Genomic DNA, 11,898 nt, shown 5'->3' on the forward strand with positions numbered 1-11,898 from the left:
GGAAACAGGGTCTCAATCTAAAATGGGATGGAAAACAAGAACCAAAGGAAAATAACTCACTGTAGTCAAGTAGTTTCTAGAAGTCAACCTTCCTATCCCAAGTGGTAATATAAATAATCACTTCTTTATATATTGTCTGTAATTACAAAAATTTGGACTTAGGGTCTAAATATTAGAGACTCTCAGAATAATGGCCCTGGGACACAATTTATAAATTCTCCATCATAAAATCTTAATGCACTAAGATGGTTCATGTTACATCAGAAAGCTTGTCAAAATATCCAAATGCCGTTGAAATGACAGATTGCTAGTGTTCAAGATGAAACAAATTCAGAGCATTTCAAATAAGCAAACAAATGAACAAACACACCCCCAGGAAAAATATAAAGAAAGAAGGGGCTGGTAGTTAACTCTAGATATTAATGATTAGTCAGTTACAAAAATTAAGAAATTGGATGCTCCTCCTAATATGTGAAAACTAGGGAGAAAATGGGTCAAAGGCGGAACTACAGATGAAGGAGATGCTACAGATGAGCAAATAAGGCGACCTAACTGAGGGGACAGGAGGGGGGAGAGGGCAATTCTCTAATGCACATGATGTACTTTAACAAACATATCAATGTCAGTCACTAAGCCAAACATGAGAAGGAAGGATGGGGAGGCAATGGAGAGGAATTGGGTAGGGGCTAATTGGGTGATGTGTGTATGTATGTCTCCACCATCTTGTACCCCATTAAGGTATATGACTACAATGCACCAATAAAAATTTTAAGAAGACATTAATGGATTCTGTTTTGTTGGAATACAGTTAAGATTGGAGTATGGATATGCTAAGGGCAACGATTGTAACAAAAAAAAACCAACAGCAAAATGGTACACACAGACCAGGGAGGTGAAACTATTTTTTTAGCGAACTGAGAGAAAAAAAATGTACAAATTTCAAGGTGAAAAGGAAAGTCCAATTTGAGGGATAGTGTTTCATATTTGATTTTAAGAAAAAAATATGATGTTACATTAGGTAAGGGTTTGCTAAGAATGCATTTTCTGTGTTTGTGAGTGACTGAGACACATGCTAAATTTAAGCCACAGCCTCTAGGGAGAGACTCTTTGCCTTGAACAAAACCAGATAATAGTTATGTGCAGGTTAGGTAACCTCTGTACCTTTGTTCACTCATGTGAACAATGAGGATAATAATAATAATAATAATAATAATAATAATAATAATAATAATAATAATATCAGCAACATGGGATTCTGGTTAAAAATAAATGAATTCAGATACATAAAGCATGTAGACTAGTGTTTGGTAAGACAAAAGCATGAAATTATATTAGATTTTATTATTGTTGTTAGAAGATTTATCTGTGCTTCAAATTCCTAAACACAACAGACCTCTGGACATCTCTATTTTTATATCTGAAAGGCATCTCAAACTGAACACATCCCTAAGGAAATTAAGGATTGTCTTATCAAAGGAAAGTCATATTTCAAAGTTTGTTTTTTTTTTTTCCCCTCTCAGAGAATTAAACCTCCAGACCCTTGTATCCAGGAGTCAGGTGTCTGGGTCTTATCTCTGCCACTTCCATCAACCTCACTCTCTACATGTGAGCTAGAAGCAAATCCTGGGAATGCTCCATTCCCCTAAATCTCAGATCCTCCCCTCTTTTCCACAGTCACCCTGCAGCTTTCGCCCTGGAGTGGGTGTGTTCAGCCCTGAGCTGCAGCTGTGGCCTTCTAGCCAGGCTTAGCCTATGTGCTCTCAGCCTTTGCTCATTCACAGCAAACCAGGTAGCTGTATGAAATGCAAAATTTCTAGTGTCTCCTTCACTTGTTTCCCAAGTTCTGAGGATAAGACCAAATTCTATCCAAACTTGACACCCTCTGACTCCTACCTATGTCTGATCACATAGTACATCACTTTCCTCTAGTCTCCAACCTCCTTTACTGAATCATTATTATTATTATTATTATTATTATTATTAGTAGTAGTAGTAGTAGTAGTAGTACTGGGATTAAACCCAGGGGCCTTCTATTTCTGACCCACACTCCCAACACTTTTCATTTTTTTTTTTTTAGATTGAAACAGGGTTTCATTAAGTTGCTGAGTGCCTAGCTAAATTGCTGAGCCTGGCCTTGAGCATCCAATCCTCCTGTCTCAGCCTCCTGAGTACTGGAATTCTGGACAGTAGGCAGTCACGCCCAGCTTTTGAGGGTTGAAGGAGGCCAATCCCTTTCTCTAGAGTGTGCCACTCCCCCTTGTCCCACAGTGTCTTTGTTTGATGATTGTACTTTTGGCTCTTCCTCAGAGAAGTTCTCTTGGTATTCCCATGTGATACGCCTCTTTTGTAGATTCTCAGTCAAAGGAGCTTTACCTTCCTAGGACTTGTTATAGTTTTTTGTTTTCTTTGTTTGGCATCTTAATCTAATTTTAAAGTGGGAATTTCCATGACTTAATGATGATTTTGTGCAGTTAGCACTGACTGCTGCCATCAGTACGTAGCCTGCATGCTTTGTGGACATCTAAACAAAGGGGCAAGAATGACCTCCATAGGCTAGGCAGGATGCTATCATAGGGTCACAGGATAGTTCAAATTAACATTTATAGATACAGAAGAGTAAAAAGTTAGAGTTGTACAGATGATAAAATATTAAAAACATCTTTGCATAACATGAATAAAGAAACCAGAACCACATGGTGTTACTGTAAATTGTGTCTTTCTGAAGTTTATTTTCTATTTGTCACTGCTGGTATACCATCACTTTCTACATACCACTCTGCATTCCAAGAATCTTGCTAAATTTATTTATTAATGTAGTAGTTTAGGCGAGATTCATATTCTGAATGTTTCTTTTGTAAATAATAATATTTTTAAATTCCATTTCCTGTCAACCCAGCATCTACTATTTACATATCAATCCATCTATGAAGTGGACTAGTACCCTTAATATGGAGTTGAAAATAATGATAATAGTAGTAATCTTTGTTTTCCTGCTAATTTGGAGAAAATACTTCAACGCTGTACTAGGTAAATTTATACCTGTATCCCAGAACTTAAGAGGCTGAGACAGGAGGATCTTAGGTTCAAGGCCTAAGCAATTTAGTGAGACCCTCACCAGCTTTAGCAATATCCTATCTCAAAATACAAAATAAATTAATTAACTAACTAAAAGGGCTGGGAATGTAGTTTGAAAGTAAAATGCCCCTGGGTTCAATCTTTATTACGAGGGAGGGAGAGAAAGAGAGGGAGAGGAGACAGAGAGAGAGAGAGAGAGAGAGAAAGAGAGAGAGAAAGAGAGAGAGAGAGAGAGAGAGAGAGAGAGAGAGAGAGAGAGAAAGAGAGAAAAGAGAATACTTTAAATATTTTACTCATTTTAAATGTTGGTATTTCTATGAGTAACTTTTATCAAATTAAGAACAATTTTTTATTCCCAAATTCAGAGGAATTATTTAAATTTATAAATGAATGGTTAAATTTTACAAATGTTTTTATGCCTACAGAAATAAATGATTTTTCTCTTTCTCTATTCAATTGACACTAAAGTTCTTTTATTTCTGAATACTAAAACTACAGTTGATTTCTTAATGGTAACTCCTTTGTCAACATGATTATTTTAATATATATCATAGATACACACACATACACACAGGTGGATTTAGTGTGCTAGTACATATAAATATATGTGAATATCTCATTCAGCAATATATACAAGAAATAATGACCTGTACTTTTCCATTCTTAAAATTATCTTTGTCAGTTTTAGTGTCGAGATTATGCTAGCCTTTTTTTTTTTTTTTTTTTGGTGGTACTGGGGTTCCTGGAAGCCCTTCTACCTCCGGGCTACACTCCCAGACCTATTTTTCCATTTTTATTTGGAAACAGGGTCTCCTAAACCAGCGCACGTGGCTGGCTTCGAACCTGCGTGATCCTCCTGTCTCTGCCTCCCAAACGCGGGGATTACAAGCGTGCGCCACCACGCCCGACCTATGCTAGCCTTTTAACATGAGCTGGGATGGGTTTCCTTCTGTCACTTTTCCCTGAAAACGCTTGTAAAGACTGGGATGATTTCTTCTTTAAATGCTTGGCAGAATTCATCTAAACCTGCAATTGCTTTGCAACTTTGTAGAATTCTGGAAAACAAATTCTATTTCTTAAATAGTTATAAGTACATTACAGGTTAGTCCCCTCACCCTTTTTAGATTTCTCCTTTATATCTTTATAGGGGTTGATGTAAGAATTAAATGTATTAGACTATAAGCAATATTTGATATATACTCTCTCTATATATTTGATATATAACTCTATATACTTGTGTACCATTCTGTTTCTTTTAATTTCTTATTTATCAATAGTTCTCTCTCTCTCTCTCTATCTCTCTCTCATTTCTCTGGAACAGATCATAATGTCCAAGTTTCAAATGGAACATATTTATGTTGTTATCATTAACTATGGGTTTTGCCTTGATATCTCATTCCATTAATGGATTAAAACACAGTTTTCATTTTCTTAATCCTTATTGAGTTTTCTTGTCATTTCCTTTTCTCTTACACAATCCCTGAGAGATGATCCTGGGTGATTAATAAGCGTTATAAGGATGTGCCTGACACAGTGAGTGATTAAATATCATTTGATCCTCAAGGCTAGTCAGTCCTCTACTCTTGTGAATGTTGATAGTGCAATTTTTTTTGTGGTACTGGGGTTCCTGGAAGCCCTTCTACCTCGGGGCTACACTCCCAGACCTATTTTTATATTTTTATTTGGAAACAGGGTCTCTTAAGTCAGCGGGGCTGGCTTCGAACCTGCGCGATCCTCCTGTCTCTGCCTCCCAAGCGCGGGGATTACAAGCGTGTGCTACCATGCCCGGCGATAGTGCAATTTTGACCTATACTGTTACGTTTGAAATGAGTTTCCTTTAGACATTATATAGTTAAGTTTCTTTTATATTTTATGCATTTATTGCTACATTATGGTCTTACATCGTAACATAATTCACAGTGATAGTGGTGTTCATGCACACAGCACTTGGTGAGATTTTTTTCCTGGCTCGCTCCCTATTCCCATCCTCCCCACACAGGACACTGAGATTGGCATTATATTCTCACATATGTAGTTATTGCCAGTAGTAGTGCTTCCTTCATTAATCTTCCCTCTTTCCCCTTTATCCAAGACCACCTCCCTTGCTCCACTGGAGTTTCTCCTTCATCTAAAGCCCCTCTTATATACCACCTACTCCCTACCTTACACATATGGGAGAAAAATATGATCCTTGACATTCTGTGACTGTCTAATCTTACTTAATGTTTTTTAGGTCCATCCATTTTCCTGCAAATGACATAATTTTGTTCTTTTTTTACGGCTGAGTATAATTTCATTGTGTATGTATATATACCATAATTTTGTAACCCATTCATCTGTTGATGAATACCTAGGTTGATTCCATAATTTGTCATGTATCACTATAATATTCTGATTTCAGTCCCTTTGGAAAGAGACCCATAGGTGGTACAGCTGAATCATATGATGAATCTATTCCCAGTTTTCTGAGAAATGTCCACACTTATCTTCATAGTGGCTTGCACTAAATTAAAGTTCCATCAACAGTGTAGAAGAGTGCCTATTTCTGCAACATCCTCACCAGCATTTATTATTGACAAAAAATAGTGATTGCCATTCTCATTAAGGTTAAATGGAATCTCAACATAGTTTTGATTTGTATCTCCCTGATTGCTAGTGATGTTGAACTTTTTTTTCATGTATGTATTGGCCTTTTGTTTTTCTTCTTTTGTGAAGTGTCTATTTAGTTCAGTAGACCAATTCTGGATTTTACTTTTAGTGTTGTTTTTTAAGTACTTTGTATATTTTGGTATTAGTCTCCTCGATCACAGGAATAGCTGGCCAAGATCTCCCATTTTTTAAGGCTCTCTCTTTAGACTCTTGATGGTTTTCTTTGATGGATAGAAACCTTTTAGTTTAATATCATCCAATTTATTAATTATGGGTTTGATTTCCTGAGCTTTAGGAGACTTACTGCTTCTTTTAAATTTTAATCCATCCTACCAATATGTGTCTTTAGTTGATGCTTTTAGACCATCTCTATGTATTATAATTATTATATGTTAGGACCTAATCTGCTATTTCATTTTTGTTTGTGATTCATTTTGTTAGTACAGATCAGAATTTCTGTGTTGCCAGCTTCATCAGCTTAAATTTTGGTGTATATGAGGCAAAAAAAACAAAGAAAGGTATTATCATGTCATTTATTATATGTTGTGTTTCCTACATGTTATACTTCTTTTTTCCACCTTTCCGAGTCATATATACATATATATGACATAATATATATAAATATATATTCATTACTATTCCCAAATAGTAATGAATACCCGTCAATAATTCTATCATCTATTTTGCCTTTAAAATTGTACTTAAAATAGAAAACAGTATGTTTCTTCCATTTTTTTCAGACTCTGAACTGCTTTTTAGAAAAACTTGCAAAACTTAAAAGCCAGGTATGGTGCTCATTTTCCGTTTGCCCTTCCTGATAAATGATCTGCACTACTCTTTGTCCAAGAAAGAGATCCTCACCAAATTTCAACACCTGTAGATCTGTGGCCTTTGGCCTCCTGCTGGGTTCAGACATGAAGTGCATCTGCAGAAAACAACGTTTGTAGGAGAGAGATGTTAGGGTAATTATTTTTCTTGCTCCCTCCCTGCCAAGCCACAGGTCTAGTGGTGACTCTATTCTTCTATCTATGGCTACAATACCTTCTAGGTTCTGATAACCCTAACTCCACTCACTTCTCTTGCTTAGGAGAGTAACAAGCCTTTAACTTGCAAGTCCTTCTCATAATAATACCCCTAATTATTTTGCATCCTTTCCTGGCTTTCTTAACCATAAATAGACCTCAGTAATTAGCTCCAACATAAAACTCTCTTGAAATATTTCTTTCCTTTTGGAAGCCCAGTTGCTTTACCAAGAGACTGAGTTTTTCCCCCTTTCTTTGTATCTCTTTGGGCAACTGAAGGTGATGCCCAGAAATTCAAAAGTTAGTATTTGTCACATACAAACAGGAAACGAGGACGAGCAAGTAAAGAATATCCCCCAATAAATCTGTCAGTGTATACATGCTTAAGTTTATTTTTTCAAGGTTCAGCTAGTTCCCATGTGGTCACTGACTAAGTTAATCATGGGAAGATCATCTGGATCATGGGAAAAATATTAGTAAACCATTCCCAGTTAAACGTTGGGTAGACCTTGCTCAAATTAATTTTGTGGATGTAGCCCTAATTTTTGCATCTAGATACAGTTATTACACAGATGCAAAAGTAGATAATGAAGAAATAAATATGCTTACTTCCCAGGAAAAAGCAGACTTTTTGTCTTTGTTTAAAACTTCCAGACATTCTAGTAAGTTTTCCTATCCATTCTTCTCTTTTTCTAATTAAGAATGAAAATCCAATTGTTCTTTCCCTTGATAAGACTTATTTTTTTTAAAGAATAAACACTCTGTAGACTTGTCACTTCTCTGGTTCTTTCTTCTGTAGAATGCATTTTGTCAGTAACATTTCCTACTTTCCTGCAAAATGTATTTTCTTTTTATCCCAGAGATGAAGCCAATTTGTTGAATAAGGCAACGGGCGCCTTGTAAGGAGATTTTAATGTGTATGTTGGCTCCAGTTCACCTAAATGGTCTGCTGAAAATATGGACTATGTGTACAGCTGATTTTCAACTTAGGCAATGATGGGATTTTCATGTACAGTTACTGTGGAAACCAAACCATACCGCAATATTAAAGAGAAAGACTGATGATAACGACTTTGGCCAAATAAGTAAAACTGGTGAAGTCTCCGTCCATTTGGAATGTGTCCTTATGCACAGCCTCAGTTCAAATAAGGGACACAGGTGTGGCATTTGCAGAAGAGGTCAAGAGGAGAACTACTTGCCACATAGCCAGTGGGTCTCAGCACCGTAATCCTAATTCTTTGAAGAAATGGTCTATGAAAGTAAGTTTGAATAGCTGAGGAAAACAGAGTAGAAATTCCTAAGACTCTAATTCCTATTTCTGTTACACTACTCGTCAGATAGAGTCTTGGCTCAATATCTTAACCTTTCCAGCTATATGCTTCTTTTTAAAAGTGCCTCTTAATCATATCCATCTCAACATTTTATAAAGAAAATTCTAGCTGGGTGTGGTGGCACATGCTTATAATCCCAGCACTTGGGAGGCTGAGACAGGAGGATCTGGGTTTGGCTATTTAGTGAGGCCCTCTGCAATTTTGTGAGGTCCTGTTTCAAATTAAAGAATAAAAAATAGGGCTTGGGTGTATCTCAGAGGTAGAATGGTCCTGGGTTCAATTCCTAGTTCTGCAAAAAAAAAAAAAAAATTCAACAGCTAATATAGAATCATGCATATTCTACAGAAGCAATCTATTTATCCATTTCTTTGTATCATTTGGCAAACCAAGTATATTCAAAATGTTGAAATATTGTAATGGCTTGGTTAGTGGATATAGATATATTAATGGAACATTATCACTTATGAAAGCTTCTAGTTTTACATTTATTATAAACTTATAGAGACAAAAGATAGAGAGATGAAACATAGAAAAGCAGCAAATAAATGTAACTAATACTAGCTCTTCCTGGGACTATAGTTGCTCAAGTATAATTCCTGGAAAATGTAGGCTCATATTTACATGGGAAGATACCTAAATAGAGAAAGAAGATTGGGAAGATATTCAGTCCCATGGGGTGTTTGGAGAATTGCAAGAGGACAATTTAGAGGAACTAACCTGGACAATGAAGCCGAATAGGAGCACAGGAGCCTGCTATGGGGTTCTGGAGGCCCTGCAGGGGTCCAGTTCTCTGGCATGAGAATGGAGGATAGGAAGCAATTCTGAGCCTGTATCTTTTGCTAAGTAAGTAGATTACTAGTACTCATTCACTTGGCCTCTCTGGGCATTTGTTTCTTCTCTTTCTTAAAGGAAAATGAGAGGGGATTCAATATATACTAAGATATCCACAGGACTAAAAAATATTATTCAGAACTCTTCACCAGTGCTCCACAGAGAGGTAATTGAGAATTTTGAATTGGAAAATAATGAGATGGAAGCAGCTTTGTAAAAACAGCAAGTTCTGCTCACTCTACCAGGTGCATAGGCAGGGGATGCTGATGCAGGGGAAGAGTGATTCAGAGCCCAACAGTTCTCTCAAACATTTCGCTTGCCTTAGCTGCTAGTGAGGAGAAAATGAGAGCTTTTCCTCTGAAGTCACTCCCATCACATTCTGAAACAGAGTGCAGCAACGCAGCCCTGCCTCTTGCACATGTTTCTCTTCTTTTGCCATTTGGTTTTAAATGAGGACCTGGATGGCTTGAAGGATGAAGCCCCCCCCTAACACGAGAGAGTATTTAAGACAAATTTATTCCAGTAAGATGGTTCTGGTAACCCCACCCTCTCTCACTCTTCTGGATTAGGGAAGTAACAAATGAATGCCAGAAGAAACATCTATGTGTTTCATCAGGTTGCCACATCAAGTGAGGTTTGCAAGCGCTGCAAGGACTCAGTGAAAATCGGAAGCTAGCAAAGAAACTTCAGGGAAGATCCATTCTGAGTAAATACCCCAACTGGAACATTGAGGTCTGATCCAAAGATATTGGCATGTCACTTCTTGTCCTCAAAGTCTACCTTTTCCCCAAAACCTTCTCAATTGTTCTTTGTATCTTTCATACAAAATTCCCCCTAACTGTTGCTGTGTTAGTTCAGCCACACAGTAGGCTAGAAGAACATCTTCTAGGGAGATATAAACTCATCTTCTTTGTCTGAGTCAGCTCAATTGATTTCTCAACCTTCCGTCGCTTGAAACTCTTCTTTGCTATAAGGGCCACATGGAATAGAATGGCTATGTAGGAAGACTCTAAGACCAGAGATAGAACCTGAAATTGTCTTTCTATGTCACTGTCTAAGGAAATGCCATCAAATCATATGGTAATTTAAATATTGGTCCCGATTTCACTTGCTTGCTATGAGATTTTGTAACTTCTCCATCTCAAGAAATAACATTTATGACTGTAATATCAGGCTGACTTCATAAACAAAAGGTTTTACCTTATTGCACTTTTCATGGAGAGGGGGACTAAAAGGTTGCTATGGCTGCAAAGTGTTTCTTATCTTCTTTCCCGTGTTTCTAGCATGGCTTCCACACTTTCCATTCTTCACATTTAGGCTTGAGTGCTCCGGACTCTTGCTACCTAATGGAAGGCCTAATTCTCACCACCATTTGCAGTCTGATGGGTGCTACTCAGAGTCTGACAACCCACATACCTCCAATGATCGGTGGAGACTATCCAATCTGTGTTGGTTCCTGCCTCAATTTGTTAGCTTAAATTTAAAATTTTACATTGGAAATGACATGGTGTAAATGACTTCACCAAAATGTTACATTTTTCTTCATCTCTATCTTGTGTAGAATGAGAAGCATTCTTTCATTCTCCCATCCAAGGCTATAATTCCCTTCTTAAATAGGTCAGCCATTAGCAACTCAGTGGCTAATCTGCTCACCTCAGCTCCTCTTTCCTACTGACCAGATCAACTTCTCACCAGTTCAAGTCAGGACTAAATTAACATACTCTTCCTGTAAAAGAAGAATTAGAGTCCATTGGAAACTGATAAAGCGTTTTTCTATCAGAAGTTTTCCTTAAAATTTGCCCTTTTCTTTTGGGTAGATACCCAGGAGTGGTATACCTGGCTGATATGGTAGGTTCATTCCCATTATTCTGAGAATTCTCCACACTGTCTTCCAAAGTGCTTGCACTAATTTTCAATCCCACTAACAGTGTATTAGAGCTTCTACTTCTCCACACCTTCACCAGCATTTGTTATTGTTTGTGTTTTTAATGATGAGAAAGCTAGGAGAAAATGGATTATACAAGAGACTCCAGAGAAAGAAGTAGAGACCTTATAGGAGTGAAGAGGGTGACAAAACTGTGGAAGAGAGAGGAAGAAGGAAACACCTCAGTGGACATGATGTATACACGTTGATGTATATACACAGAGGGGAGGAATAGGGTGCGACCTGGAGACGGATTCAATGAATGCCGTGTGCATGTATACCTCTATCATCTTGAACTTAATCAAGATTTATGATTACATGCGCCAATAAATTTTTGAAAACTTAAAAAAGGGAGTTTGCTCTTTTGTATTATGCTCTATTACTGAGTGTGTGGACAGCATTCTTACTGCTGTACTCCAAAACGGCTGAGCACACAACATAGAGGAAGAAAGATTTATTCTCTCACAGATTTCAGAGATTTCAGGATTTAATCCAGGTGAGGCTAGGGTCTGCAGAGTTCAGGGCATGGCCGTAGGAAGCGAAGAGAGGCAGAGAGCAAGGTTCTGCTCCCGCAACATGGAGACAGGAATCAAGAGATCACAAGTAAGCAAGGAGATTCACAGACAAAAGCAAAGTCCCTAAGGCTACACCCTCAGGGATCTACCTTCTCTAGTTACATCCCCCTGCCTAGGTTACCATCCAGTTCCCACCACAAACGGATCTATCCACTGATGAGATTACAGCTATCACGGTTTAATTATATCAGCTCTGGACATTAATATATCGGCTCTTCAGGAGACATTTTTATCTAGCCATAACATGGGTTCATAGCCAATGACCCCACAAGGGTAACACATCCCCAAATAATTGATAGTAGATCATTTTTCTCTTCCCTGTAAATATTTTCCCCATTTTCTAAATTCTCAAGAATCAAGAATGTGCGAGTAAAGACATATTTTGTTGTAGTGATTCTATAACTTCAAAGCCCACACATGTTATATAAAGAAAAAATTTAATAAAGTTGCTTAAATAGAATATTGAATTACATATTCAATGGTTATTGTAT

The sequence above is a fragment of the Muscardinus avellanarius genome (assembly GCF_963383645.1).
Source record: "Muscardinus avellanarius genome assembly, chromosome: 19".
In the NCBI taxonomy this organism is placed as follows: domain Eukaryota; kingdom Metazoa; phylum Chordata; class Mammalia; order Rodentia; family Gliridae; genus Muscardinus; species Muscardinus avellanarius.